The sequence below is a fragment of the Saccopteryx bilineata genome, chromosome 3, assembly GCF_036850765.1.
Source record: "Saccopteryx bilineata isolate mSacBil1 chromosome 3, mSacBil1_pri_phased_curated, whole genome shotgun sequence".
Classification (NCBI taxonomy): domain Eukaryota; kingdom Metazoa; phylum Chordata; class Mammalia; order Chiroptera; family Emballonuridae; genus Saccopteryx; species Saccopteryx bilineata.
In genome coordinates, this window is record NC_089492.1 from 98,500,790 (window position 1) to 98,512,783 (window position 11,994).

General features: G+C 41.9%; 1 non-coding gene across 1 annotated transcript; it reads left to right on the plus strand.

Annotated features, from left to right (window-relative positions):
- Window positions 1-9,732: 9,732 nt before the first annotated feature.
- On the plus strand, window positions 9,733-9,839 carry LOC136332647 (U6 spliceosomal RNA). The gene has a single exon (XR_010730813.1). It is a non-coding gene; the product is annotated as a U6 spliceosomal RNA (small nuclear RNA).
- Window positions 9,840-11,994: the final 2,155 nt, after the last annotated feature.

Here is an 11,994-nt window from a genome sequence, read left to right on the forward strand (position 1 = left end):
GCTTGTCTCCTCACCGGTCTAAGTTCTAATGGGGTCCAAATTTTCATCTTTCTGGTTTTATAGCTAAAGAAACTCAAGCACAGAGAACACAGAAGTTTTGTACAGTACAAGTTTATAGACCTGAGCTAAGTCTAAATTTGAACCCCCGTTGATTAAGATTAGCTGAATTCCTTTGCCATTTTGCACCCTTCGGCCCTCAGATACAGGTCTTCCCTGACCCTGAACAGACCTGAGGCACACAGTGTCCAGGGCAGGCAATGGCATCAGCAGCGTTCAGACTTATGAATCATTAGGTCATTAAGCTAGAATTTGCCTCTGATCATGCGTGTACACACATACATCTTTCAAAGGCTCCTAGGAGGTACAGGATGGAGAGAACTGTGCTCTTCCACTAATGAGTTCTGTGAACTTGGCTAAGAGTGATAGGAAGGAAGACTAACCCTTGTGGCCAGGCCCACTGAGCTAGGAGCATTTGCATATACTCATCATATGTAGTTCACTTGAACAGCTTGCAAGATGAGGGTCTCACACATCAGATGACAGCTGAATAACTTGGCCAAGACTGGCAACTAGTAAGTTGCAAGATCAGAATTAAAATCCAAGTCTGTGTGACTCCAAATCACAGGCTCTTCCCATAAAACAATACTGGCTCCAGACCCTATACTATCTTTCTTCATTTACAAAATGAGGAGTCGCATGGATGTTTATTAAGAAAAGACATATATGTGCACAGAAAGGATCTTAAAGAAATATCCCAAATGGTTAACCAGGGGGTTTCTCTTTTCTCTGGGCTGAGGAATAAGCATAGGAGAGGAAGAGAGAGGAAGAGGGAGAGAGAAACATATATAAAACTTGAATGCTTTACAGTTAAAATGTATTTACATATCACTTGGGCAATAAAAATAAGAGATTGAGCCAGATGATTCTAGAAGTTCCTTCTAGCTATTCCAATGTATATTTCTCCTTACCAAGTGAGCAGCAGGTTCAGCAGCCTCCTATAGACTCACTTGACCTGAAAATGCGAGGATGGTTTTTACTAATACTAGAGCGATTGCGCCATCCAGTGGTCATACTGAAAATTACAATGCACCTTTGTTTTAACAGGAATTCAACACCGGTCATGTGTGTTTACCCTTCAGCCTAGAGGGGTGAAGAATAGTTTAATTTTTATTTAGTAATGATAAGTAATTAATTTAACTTGATAAAATTAATTTTAGATATTGTGAAATTTATTATTCCCCAAGCCAACCAAGTCTGTGTTCTATGTTATCCCCATGATGACATTTTTCACTGTCTTAGATTCAGATTTACAGTGTCAGAGCCAGAAAGAAACTTAAACACTCATGGAACTACCCTCATTATTTTAGAGATGAAGATGCCTGTCTCTGGGATGAGGACCCTTCTTATCATCAACCATTCCATTCACCCTCCAGCAGCATCTCAAGTTAGCTACCTATGGAAAACCAGGAAGAAACCACTTTCCTAGAAATATCCTGCCTACAGGTTCTGATGCTGGGTTGATAAGCAAGTCAAGTCAAGCAGCACCTTCAAGGTGCATCCTTGGAATTATTTGGAAGTATGGTGCCATCAAACTCTCCATAAAACTGTCAAGAGTACACAGAGGCCACTCCTGCAGTAAGCTCCATGCTTTTCCACATTCCTCACTAGGTCTGTCCTGTATCAGTGGGTGTTTCTACAAGCTGCATTGTGAACTTACACAACACCTGTGATCCATCATGGTCAGCAGAAATTATGAATTACACAGAATAGTGCTGGTCCAGGAAGAAGTGATATATTGCATTACTCAAATTTTAGCCCTAATATGATTTCCAAAAGATTCATGGAAAGGGAGACTTTCAAACACTATTGTTAGAAATGTGCATTATAAGACTATCTCTTAAAAGCAAACAATCTGACATCTGTTACCATCTAAAATCATTCATAAGGATATATCTTCAAGGCTGTTTCTTGTGGCATTGTTCCTAGGAAAAGAGAGAAAGAGAGAGAGAGAATACCTATAGCTAAGGAAATGGTTGAGTAAATTATGGTACTTCAGTGCCATGAAATTTTATGCCACTGCTAAGAGTGAATTAGCAGAAAGGAATTTGAATAAATTTCTGTGGGGTGTCACTGAGTGCCAAAAAAAGCTAGATTACAGAGAAAATCCCCATTTAATAAAATAAAGATCAGAAAACCTTGTGTGAATAGAGACATACGTATGTTTATGTCTATTCTGCATGTGTGCTTGTACACCATACTATAAGCATGAAAAAATAGAGAGATACATATTAGATAACTTTTTTTAAAAAAGTGATGGACAAGGGTAAATACATACATCAATTTCCCAATAAATTATCTTGGAGAAAAATTATAATTTCTAGAAAATTACAAATAAAGTTTAGAAATCATCAAATGACTGACCTGTCTGAAACATGCATCGCAGTGTCCTGTTTGGTCTCCTGAAGTGTGTGTGGGCCTCTACTTTTAGGAGGAGTAGCAGTATACTGAGTATTTATTTTACACACACACACACACCTGTGACAGTAGCTACGAGAGCAAATCACTAAGCTTTGGTTTATTCTCCTATCAAATGGAGGTAAAAATTCACCGATCCCGTAGAGTCATTTTAAGGATTAAGTGAGATCATGCGTTTAATGTGCTTAACACAGTTACCAGCATGCAGTAGCCCTCAATAAATGGTGTTGGTGGTGGTGTTGCTACTGTTCCATTATTGCTAAATTAAGTCCAATGAAGGGCAGCTTTGGGCCTGGTGAGATCTTACGCTCTCCCTCTGAGGCAAGGCAGGCAGAGGCCAGACAAGCAGCTGTCACACCGGTCATGTAAGAGAGTCCTTCATCAGGGTGGGAGCTGAGTCTCATGGACTCTAATGTCTCCTCTAACTCTAGGCTCTGTGACTTTGCCTTTCACCAAATTTAACACATGCATATAGCATATAGCCAGCAAAGCCTTGAGTTCCTCCAGTCCTCCCCGCACCCCAACTGCATCTGCCAAAACAATGAACCTGCACATCAAAATAAAGCAAGAATACATAGTGAGGTCTAAGACCTGGGCAGAGAAAAGGAGGGGGAACGATATAGCTATAGCCCCTCCCTTTATTTTTTATCACTGTAAGGCCAGGAGGCACGGCCAGGGCCACTATCACAGCAGCCTGGCCCATGCAGGTTCTCATTGGATTTGGACAGTTGGTAAAGAAACCACGGAGCCAAAAACTGGTGGGCCATAGCCTTTAATCCTACCTTGCACCCGGCGGGCAAGTAAAAATACACACTGGGCTCCAAAACCCAGTCACACTCAGTGCTCACAAAGCCACTGACTTATCCGAGTTTCCTAGAATCAAAGGTTTCTAGCTCACCAGCCTTATTCTCCTCAGTTCCCCATCTCCTTCTTTATCCCAGATACAAACACTACACAAACTGGCATCTCACTCAGCACTCCGCCATCTTGGCTGCTTTTCCTGGCCTTCTCCACGTGGCCTCCTCCCGCTGCTGGCTCTACTCTCTCTGCTCTCTCATGCTAACCTCAGGAACCAAGCGCCAAGTCCCGTTCTGCCCCCATTTTATAGTGTAGCTTCACAACCTTTAATCCAATATACAAAATAGGGTAGTCTCTAATACAAAGTCACTTCTCTGAGGCATGATTGGATTGTACCACCCCTCATCAAAAAGGGTGGGAAAGGCTTAATCCCAAAACCAAGCCTCATGCTACAATTCTCAACACACATTAATATCACCTGGGCAACGGCCTCTTTAACAAAGTGAGCATAATACATTTTATCTGCCCAACAATCACCCATTACAACACCTGATTTTTACTTAATAATCGTTTCTTGAATGCAGTATTTCTTGGCATGCTTGCTTTCTTTGTTCTCTATTTAATAAAAGCATTGCCTTTTCCTTGCCCATTTGGAACAGGGTGGCCAAGCATCACCTTTAGTGCTTCTCTACCCTGTACAAGAGATGTGTGATTCCAAATCCTACTTTCATGAAAACAAAAGTCCTCTATTTCTAACACATATTCTTTGTCACACAGGGGCTCTTAACCTTTTACATGGTACGATGCCTATGTCAATAACTGAAGTCTATAAATGCACAATTAAAACACATTGTATCACAAAGAAACCAATTATATTGAAATATAGTTCTATCCATGATCCCCACGACTCTATTAATGCCAAGTAAGAACCAGAATTGCCCTTGGTCCCCAGCTCCCCATTTTTACAAGCAAGTCATTATCAGCTCCATGCCCTCGTCTGATCAAGGAAAGACAATTCTCCCCTATTTTTCATTCTCTATTGCAAGAAAAAAATGTTCACATAAGACAGCAGGCTTCATTAGCTTCCTGATAAAATCTTGTCAGCTCCCGGAAACACTGTTGCTGGCTCTCACTCGGCCTGCAGGCCTGGGAGCTGGCATCTCCGAGTCTGCCTGGGTTGCAGCAGGGGGGAGGCTTCGGCAAGGGCCCTTCCCTGGTGACGTAAGAGTCTCCGTCCTCTGGGGAAGGAGAGTGGGGAGACACAGGTGTGGGAGACACAGGGCAGCAGGTCCCAGGGCCTCAGGGCAGGGAGGGAGCCAAGGAGGCAGCAAGTTCTCCCAGCTCCGCATGGAAAGCAAGTGGCAACAAGGCAAAGGCTGAAGGCAGCTCCTCTAAAATAAGACCAGCTCTCGTGAGTCTGGGATTCCTAAGTGGCGGTCCAACCAAGGATGGGGAGACGGACCAGCAACCTCGCAGGGTTCCTTACAGCCCATTGAGTCCCAGCCAAGAGGAGGCAGCAGACAGAGGCTCCTCCAGCCCACATCCCACAGCCCTGCATCTTAGGTAAATAGAAGAACAAAAGGAGCAAAATGGGAGTGAGGCTAGAAAGTTAACCAGACATCCCTTTTGAGGAAAAATGGCTCCATATTCAATCATGATATTCAGGACTAACTTAGAGACCTGAGGGGCTGAGACTGGAGAATAACAGATTTTCCTACTCGTTCAACCTGGTTTCACACCTTCATTTTCACTATATATTCTCACACACATTATCCTATTTACTGTGACACCAAAAAATAACCAACAGAGGTTTTATTATCACAACAAAGAATCTAACACTCAATGATATTCAAGCAGCAGTTTCCACATCCAGAAAGGGGAAGGATACAGATATGCAAACTGCAAACCTGTGCTTGTTCCAGGGTCAGGTATTCAAGGTGCTGGGCAGTGCAGGGTAACCACCACAAAGGGAGGAGAGGGCGAGTCACCTGACAACACAGGGGGAAGAGATGCATATCACTCCATCAGCTTCCTCCTTTTGCAAAGGGCTGCCAGGCCTAAATCCTCACTGCTGGCCCCTGAATGGCCCAAAGCAACACTGAAGTGTGATTAGAAAGAGGAAGAAATGCAAATAAGTGTGTCTAAGAGTCTGCTAAGTGGGGTGGGAAAGGGGAGTCAGTGGGGATTTATAGTCTATAATTGGCCAGGGGTCAAGGGAGAAAGGGGAGCAGAAAAACATTTATTTATTGAGAACCAACTATATGCCCAGCTATACAATAAATACTTTGCATACAGTGTGTCTTTACTACCAACAACATGTTACAGTCAGTAGCACTGAGCTATTTACAGATAAGGACACAGAAGCTCAAGGAATTGACCTCACTGTCTGAAGTCAGATAATTAGAAGACAGCAAATCCATGATTCATGCTCAAATGCATAGGATTCTTCGCACTTTTTACACTGCCAAATTGTAAAGCTATTACCAAAGTTCCTGAACTACCAAGGCCGTCACTGGGAAAGAGAAATGGCATACAATGAGATTGTGTAGGGAGCCCTGTCAGTTAACTCCTCATCATACCTTCTTCGTCCGTCTGAAAAGAATCTCATCCATCTCTCACGTAGCCCATGTGCAGGGCCGGGTGCTGTGGCCATGCCGGTTCACATTGGATTCGGGCAGATGGTAAGGGAACTGTGGGGCCGGAGGGTGGTGGGCCGTTCCATTTATTAGAGTCTTGCAACAGCAGATGAGCAAGCAGGCAGGGCAAAACTGCTTCTCTCTCTCTCTCTTTCAGGACTCACTAGCAAACAGGCCGGGCAAAAACCCCTTCTTGGCAAATAGCAGTCAGTGGCCCCTCCCAATGGTGGCAGGCAATCTGCAGTTTGCAATTTGCCACCCTGAGGGCAAGCACCTGCAGCCTTCAGTAGACTGTATACACATTGTGCTGCCCTGTGCTCATCAGGCAAACTACAAGTGAGAAAACCTGACACACCTGTTTGCCCAACACCATGTGACTCAGGAAGCTGATCTGTTTCTAACTCTGAGCATAAATTCTGGTTAGTCAAAACAAATCAATGGATAGCATTTTCCTGGTGACTCTAATCACAGAGTGGGCATAGGATCTAAATTGGCTCAACCAGATTAAATGAAAGCATTTATAGTCCACATTTGAGGAAAAAACCTCCCTCCCTCACTCTCTCCCTTTTCCCCTCCCATTTCTCTTGCATTCTCTCTCCCTTTCTCCGAATGCATGAAATTAAGGGCACAGGTTGCCCCAGTTACTACCGGCAGCTACCTTGTGACCAGGAGAACTAGTCTGAAGATGAAACAATGCATGCATTGCATAACACAGATATGGGCACAACCCGGCTTCTTGCTGATACTTCTGAGCCACTGAGCTTCTCAGCTCTGAAGTGTACCCTACTTGTGGACAATTCATTTCAGCCAGTTTGAATCAGAAGTCATGGTACTTGCAGCCAAAATCTTTCCGACAGAAAATATGAAAACTACTCGTTAGGATGGGAGTGGCTAGTGGGAAAGTGGGAGGTGGAGTGACTTGCCCTGTAACTCGGTGCTTTGAAACCCGTCAGTGCTCATCAACACTGAGCCCCTAGGCAGCAGATGGGCAACGTCCTCGACCTCCTGTTCTCTGACCAGATGGCTTCCTGGTAACTCTAGATTTGATGGATAAAGGCCCAGACTAATGCCATGCAACCATGGGGGCTAGGACAGCCTGAACTGGTTTTAATTAAGCAGCTGGAGGCCAAGAGGAAACTCTTGGTGGGGGTGGAAGAATCCTCCACGTTGCGGTTGTGTAAGACAGTGGCTTGGCTGAGCAGAGCCGAGCAAAACCACACCACTGCCCTTCCAGCCCCCGCTGATGTGGATTGTTGTCACCCGGGAGTTTGGAGGCCTCCATTTTATAGGTGCAGGAATGTCTGAGAATACAATGAGGTGGGAGAAAAGGGCAATGAAAGGAAAGGAGCGGAGGTGGGAGGCAGTGTTGGAATAAAGAGAAGGGGGCCCAGGAGCTGAAGGATCTTGTAACTCTGTGGCCATTCAGAATAGCCTGAAGGCTTTAGGATCTCCCACAGGAGAAAACTGTCCTCAGCAAAGTGGCAGAAGGACCAGGTCATAAGGTGACCCAGTGTTCTCATGGACATCCCCAACAGTGGCCCTATGGAGCCCCTTCTTTAGGCCACTGATGGGCTGCAGGTTACTTCTTAATCACTAGAGGAAGGAAAGAGAAGGGAACAATGAAAGGGGGAAGAGAGAAGCTTTCTTTCTGAAAACATATAACGTACTCTCTGGGAACTCCTAGAAGAATCTGGACTTCCAGGGAACTAAGTTCCTGTAGTTATGCTGTGGGGACTCAAAACTATCATCTTTCAGTTATGAATGGCCACGTGGCCATATTTCCATTAACGGGCTGCGGAACCCTGAGATATCTGGATTACAGTAGCATTGCTGGGGTCACCAACTCATTGTCTTTTGCCCGGGACTTCCCTGATTTTAGCAATGGCAGCCCCATGCCCTGGCAGTCCCAGGCAGACCGAAATGTCACCTCCTAAGCACCCCCTCCCCACCCAACCTTTCAACCAAACATGCCCCACATGAACCACAGTATTTTCTTAGCCTACGTTAAAATGGTTCAACCAGACTCAGGAAAAATAGAAGCTGAAGGCTTTCACTGCCCTCAGCCTCTTGTCAGCTCCTGATGTTATGTATTAGCCTCCTTAGAAATCAAGGATCATCCTGATTTCTTTGTCCTGAAAGAAGTGAAGGGGACAGTGGAGTATCAAGGAGATGGCAAAATCCCGGTGCACTGAGTACCACCCACCAGATGTCAACCTTGCTTACTCTGGGAAGCTGCCAAGCACCTAATGAGCAAAAGAAAGGCCAGTTCAGATGCCTCTTAAAAAGAAATTAGCCAGGGAACAATTAAAAGCCTTGAGTGAGCAATTAACCTAACTGGCAAAGACTTATAAATCCTCCCTGGATCAAAACAGTTAATTGAAATCATCAGCCTTTGAAGGGGAATTAGTCTTTCTGAAATTAGTGAATGTGTCATTAAGGTGATGAAGAACTATAAGGAAAAGGGCAATAAAGCACCTATTCAGAAATAAGAGGTCCAAACTCTTTATTCAAAGCCATGTAATTAAATCAATGATATATATAGCCAATACGGGTATCCGCAAACTGTTATGTTAAATATAATGGGGTATATACTCTGCTCTAAGTTACCTTGGAGCAGATTGGTTATTCACCAAACTAATACAATATTACATGTCAATTATATTTCAATACAAAATAAGTGGGTTTATGTATACTACCAAGCCAATTACTCAAAATAGTGAGTTTTTTACCTTCTTGAAATATATTTACATATGTTTATGTATATATATGTACAGTTATCCTAAAATAAGCTAATGTATTCATTTTTATTTTTAATAAAACTCTTTAATGAGAAATCAACTAAAAAGAGATTACATCATTTTTATGTTTCTTTATCTAGTTAAATCATCATTCAGAGTTTTAAAAAATAGCAAAAATCAAAACAAAAAGCAAAAAACCCACTTTGTCTCTTTGCCCAAAGCCTGACTTCAGGAGCTGAATTTTGGCTGAGGTTGAAGTCTGCATTCTTTTCCCAAGCATTCAACATTTATTACCTGGGAGACATTTTGTCAGCAGAGCACATATTAAACCAGTTAGTAGAAGTATGTTTGGATTATATATGTTAATTTACATTTGACAAACTTGCTTCTCCAGTGTCTATTGGGACACTAGCTAAATGTTTAACCTGGTTGTATTTAACCAAACTCATATAAACAGAAGAGCCAAATCCCCACATAGGACATAAAAACATGAATTACATGATCCTGTGAGGGTTCCTGAAGGAATGTCAGCTTTCAAGAAAGTCTTTGATGATTCATGTATTTTTGACTTTGTGGTCTTTCTAAAGAGTGGTGAAGAAGCACCCTTAAAAAGAATACAGTAAGCCAAAATACAGATATATACAATAAACTTATCTTCTCTTCCTGAGTCTTCTAAATTATGTTTAATGGTTCAAGACAAAATTATAATACTGTCTGATGTGGTTCTGTCTGATATTTAAGACATTTGTATTACAAATTTGAAGAAAAAAAGGGACATCAAGAGGGATAAAAATTTGGGGGTGATGGGTACACAACATAATCACAGTTCAAATGCTATAGAAATGTTCACCTGAAACCTATGCACTCTTATTGATCAATGTCACCCCTTTAAATTTAATTTTCTAAATAAAAATTTTTTTTAAAAGAGGGATAAAAGTTTTACACAGCTTGCAAAACTGGTAAAATGATGATATCAACAGACTGTGATAAGGGGTGTGTGTGTGTGTGTGTGTGTGTGTGTGGTATAATACCTAAAGCAACCACTAAAAACATTCTACAGAGAGAAGCACACAAAAACACTATGAGCGCTCGCCTTGGCAGCACATATACTAAAATTGGAACAATACAGAGAAGATTAGCATGGCCCCTGCGCAAGGATGACACGCAAATTCATGAAGCGTTCCATATTTTAAAAAAAAACAAAAACAAAACACTATGAAAGTCCAAATGGAATTCTACAAGATGTTCAAGTAACCCATAGAAAGACAGAAAAAAGAAACAGAGAACTTCAAAAGCAATAAAAGAGAGGATGAACTAAAAGTAAAAGATAAAATGGCAAACTTTAACTTTAACATAGCAATGATTATATTAAATGTATAGTTGAAAGTAAAAGGATAAGAGAAGCTACACTGTGCAAACACTAATCAAAAGAAAGCAGGCATAACTATATTAATGTAAGTAAAGTCAACATTAGAGCAAAAAAAAATTACCAGAGACAGAGATGGACATTATACAATGATCAAAATATCAATCAACCAACAAAAACATAGCAATTTTAAATGTAAATGCACCAAACAACACAACTATAAAAACCAAGATAGGCTATATTCTGAGTCATAAAAGAAACCTCAACAAAATTAAAAGAATTAAAATAACACAGAGTGTGTTCTGAGACCAAAATGGAATTAAATCAGAAGTCAATAACAAAAATAACATGAAAATTTTCATGCACTTGAAAATTAAACAAGACACTTCTAAGTAATCCAAAGGTCACAGAGGAAGTTTCAAGAAAAATTAAAAAATAGGTTTAACTCAGCAAAAATGAAAATACAGTATAACAAAATTTGTGGGACAAAACTAAAATAGTGCTGAGAATTTTATAGTATTAAATGCATATATTAGAAAAGAGGAGAAAAAGAAAAGAGGAAAAGCCTCAAATTAAGAAGATAAACCTCACCTTAGAAACTAGGTAAAAATACAACAAAACAAACCCAAGTCAAGCAGAAGGAAAGAAACAACAAAAACAGAAAAGAAAGTCCAGGTCCGGAGGGTTTCACTGGAGAATTATGCCAAATGCTTAATAAACAATTAACACCAATTTTATACACTGTCTTCCAGAAAACAGAAGAGAAAGGAAGACTTCCCAATTCGTTTTATGAAGCTAGAATCATCCTTCAACCAAAACCAGCTGCTTTATTAATGAGCTGGGGCTTCTCAGTGAAGTTAAGTCACCCAACCAAAATCATACAAGTAATTTCCATACCACTGTTTTCCACCACTTCATACCAGCCTCACCTCATTTCTGATCATCTACAATTTTTTAAGCACCTTTAAAAGTATTATCTGAAATGATTCTTAAATGTTCTGCCTAACACTAAATGGTAGAAGGCTAGAATAATGAAAGTGGTTGCAGTCTCCTTTAGCCCCTATGATTGACATCCTGATGGATGCTAACCTAAAACTGGCAGCCAAAGAAAGACCAGCCAGGCTGAATGGCCAGGTGTGTTAATGCCATAATCCTGGGACTGGCCAGGACCCTCACTCTCTTTCACTTAGATGTGAAGAATTACTGCCTGACCTGTGGGGGCACAGTAGATAGAGCGTTGACCTGGGATGCAGAGGTAACTCATTTGAAACCCCAGGCTTCCCCGGGCTTCCCCAGGTAAGGCACATATAAGAAACAACTACTTCGAGCTGATGCTTCCTCCTCCTCCCCGCCCCCCCCCCACTTTTCTCTCTAAAATCAAAAAATAAAATCTTTTTTTGAAAAGCCTGACCAGGTTGTGGCACAGTGGATAGAGGATCAAACTGGGATGCAGAGGACCCAGGTTTGAAACCCCAAGGTCGCCAGCTTGAGCACAGGCTCGCCAGCTTGCGCATGAAATCATAAACGTGACCCCATGGTTGCTGGCTTGAATCCAAAGATGGCTGGCTTGAAGCCCAAGGTCGCTGGCTTGAGCAAGAGGTCACTCACTCTGCTGTAGCCTCCAGTCAAGGCACATATAAGAAAGCAATCAACGAACAACTAAAAACCTGCAACGAAGAACTGATGCTTCTCATCTCTCTCCTTTCCTGTCTGTCTGTCCTTATCTGTCCCTCTCTTTGATTCTCTCTCTTTGTCTCTGCCAAAAAAAAAAAAGTGAAGAGTTATTGCTTAGAGTTCTCTCTTCTTAATCAGGGGACTCCCTGAAAGCAACAACTACAAAAGATAAATAGCAAAGGAAAGCACGTTTACGGCATCACTGGTGATATTTCATGAAGTGCATGAGAGGAAAGAAGGGGCTATGTCTCTAACACTAACCCACCTCCCTCACTCCCACTTCACAACTTCTGCCTCCACATTTGCA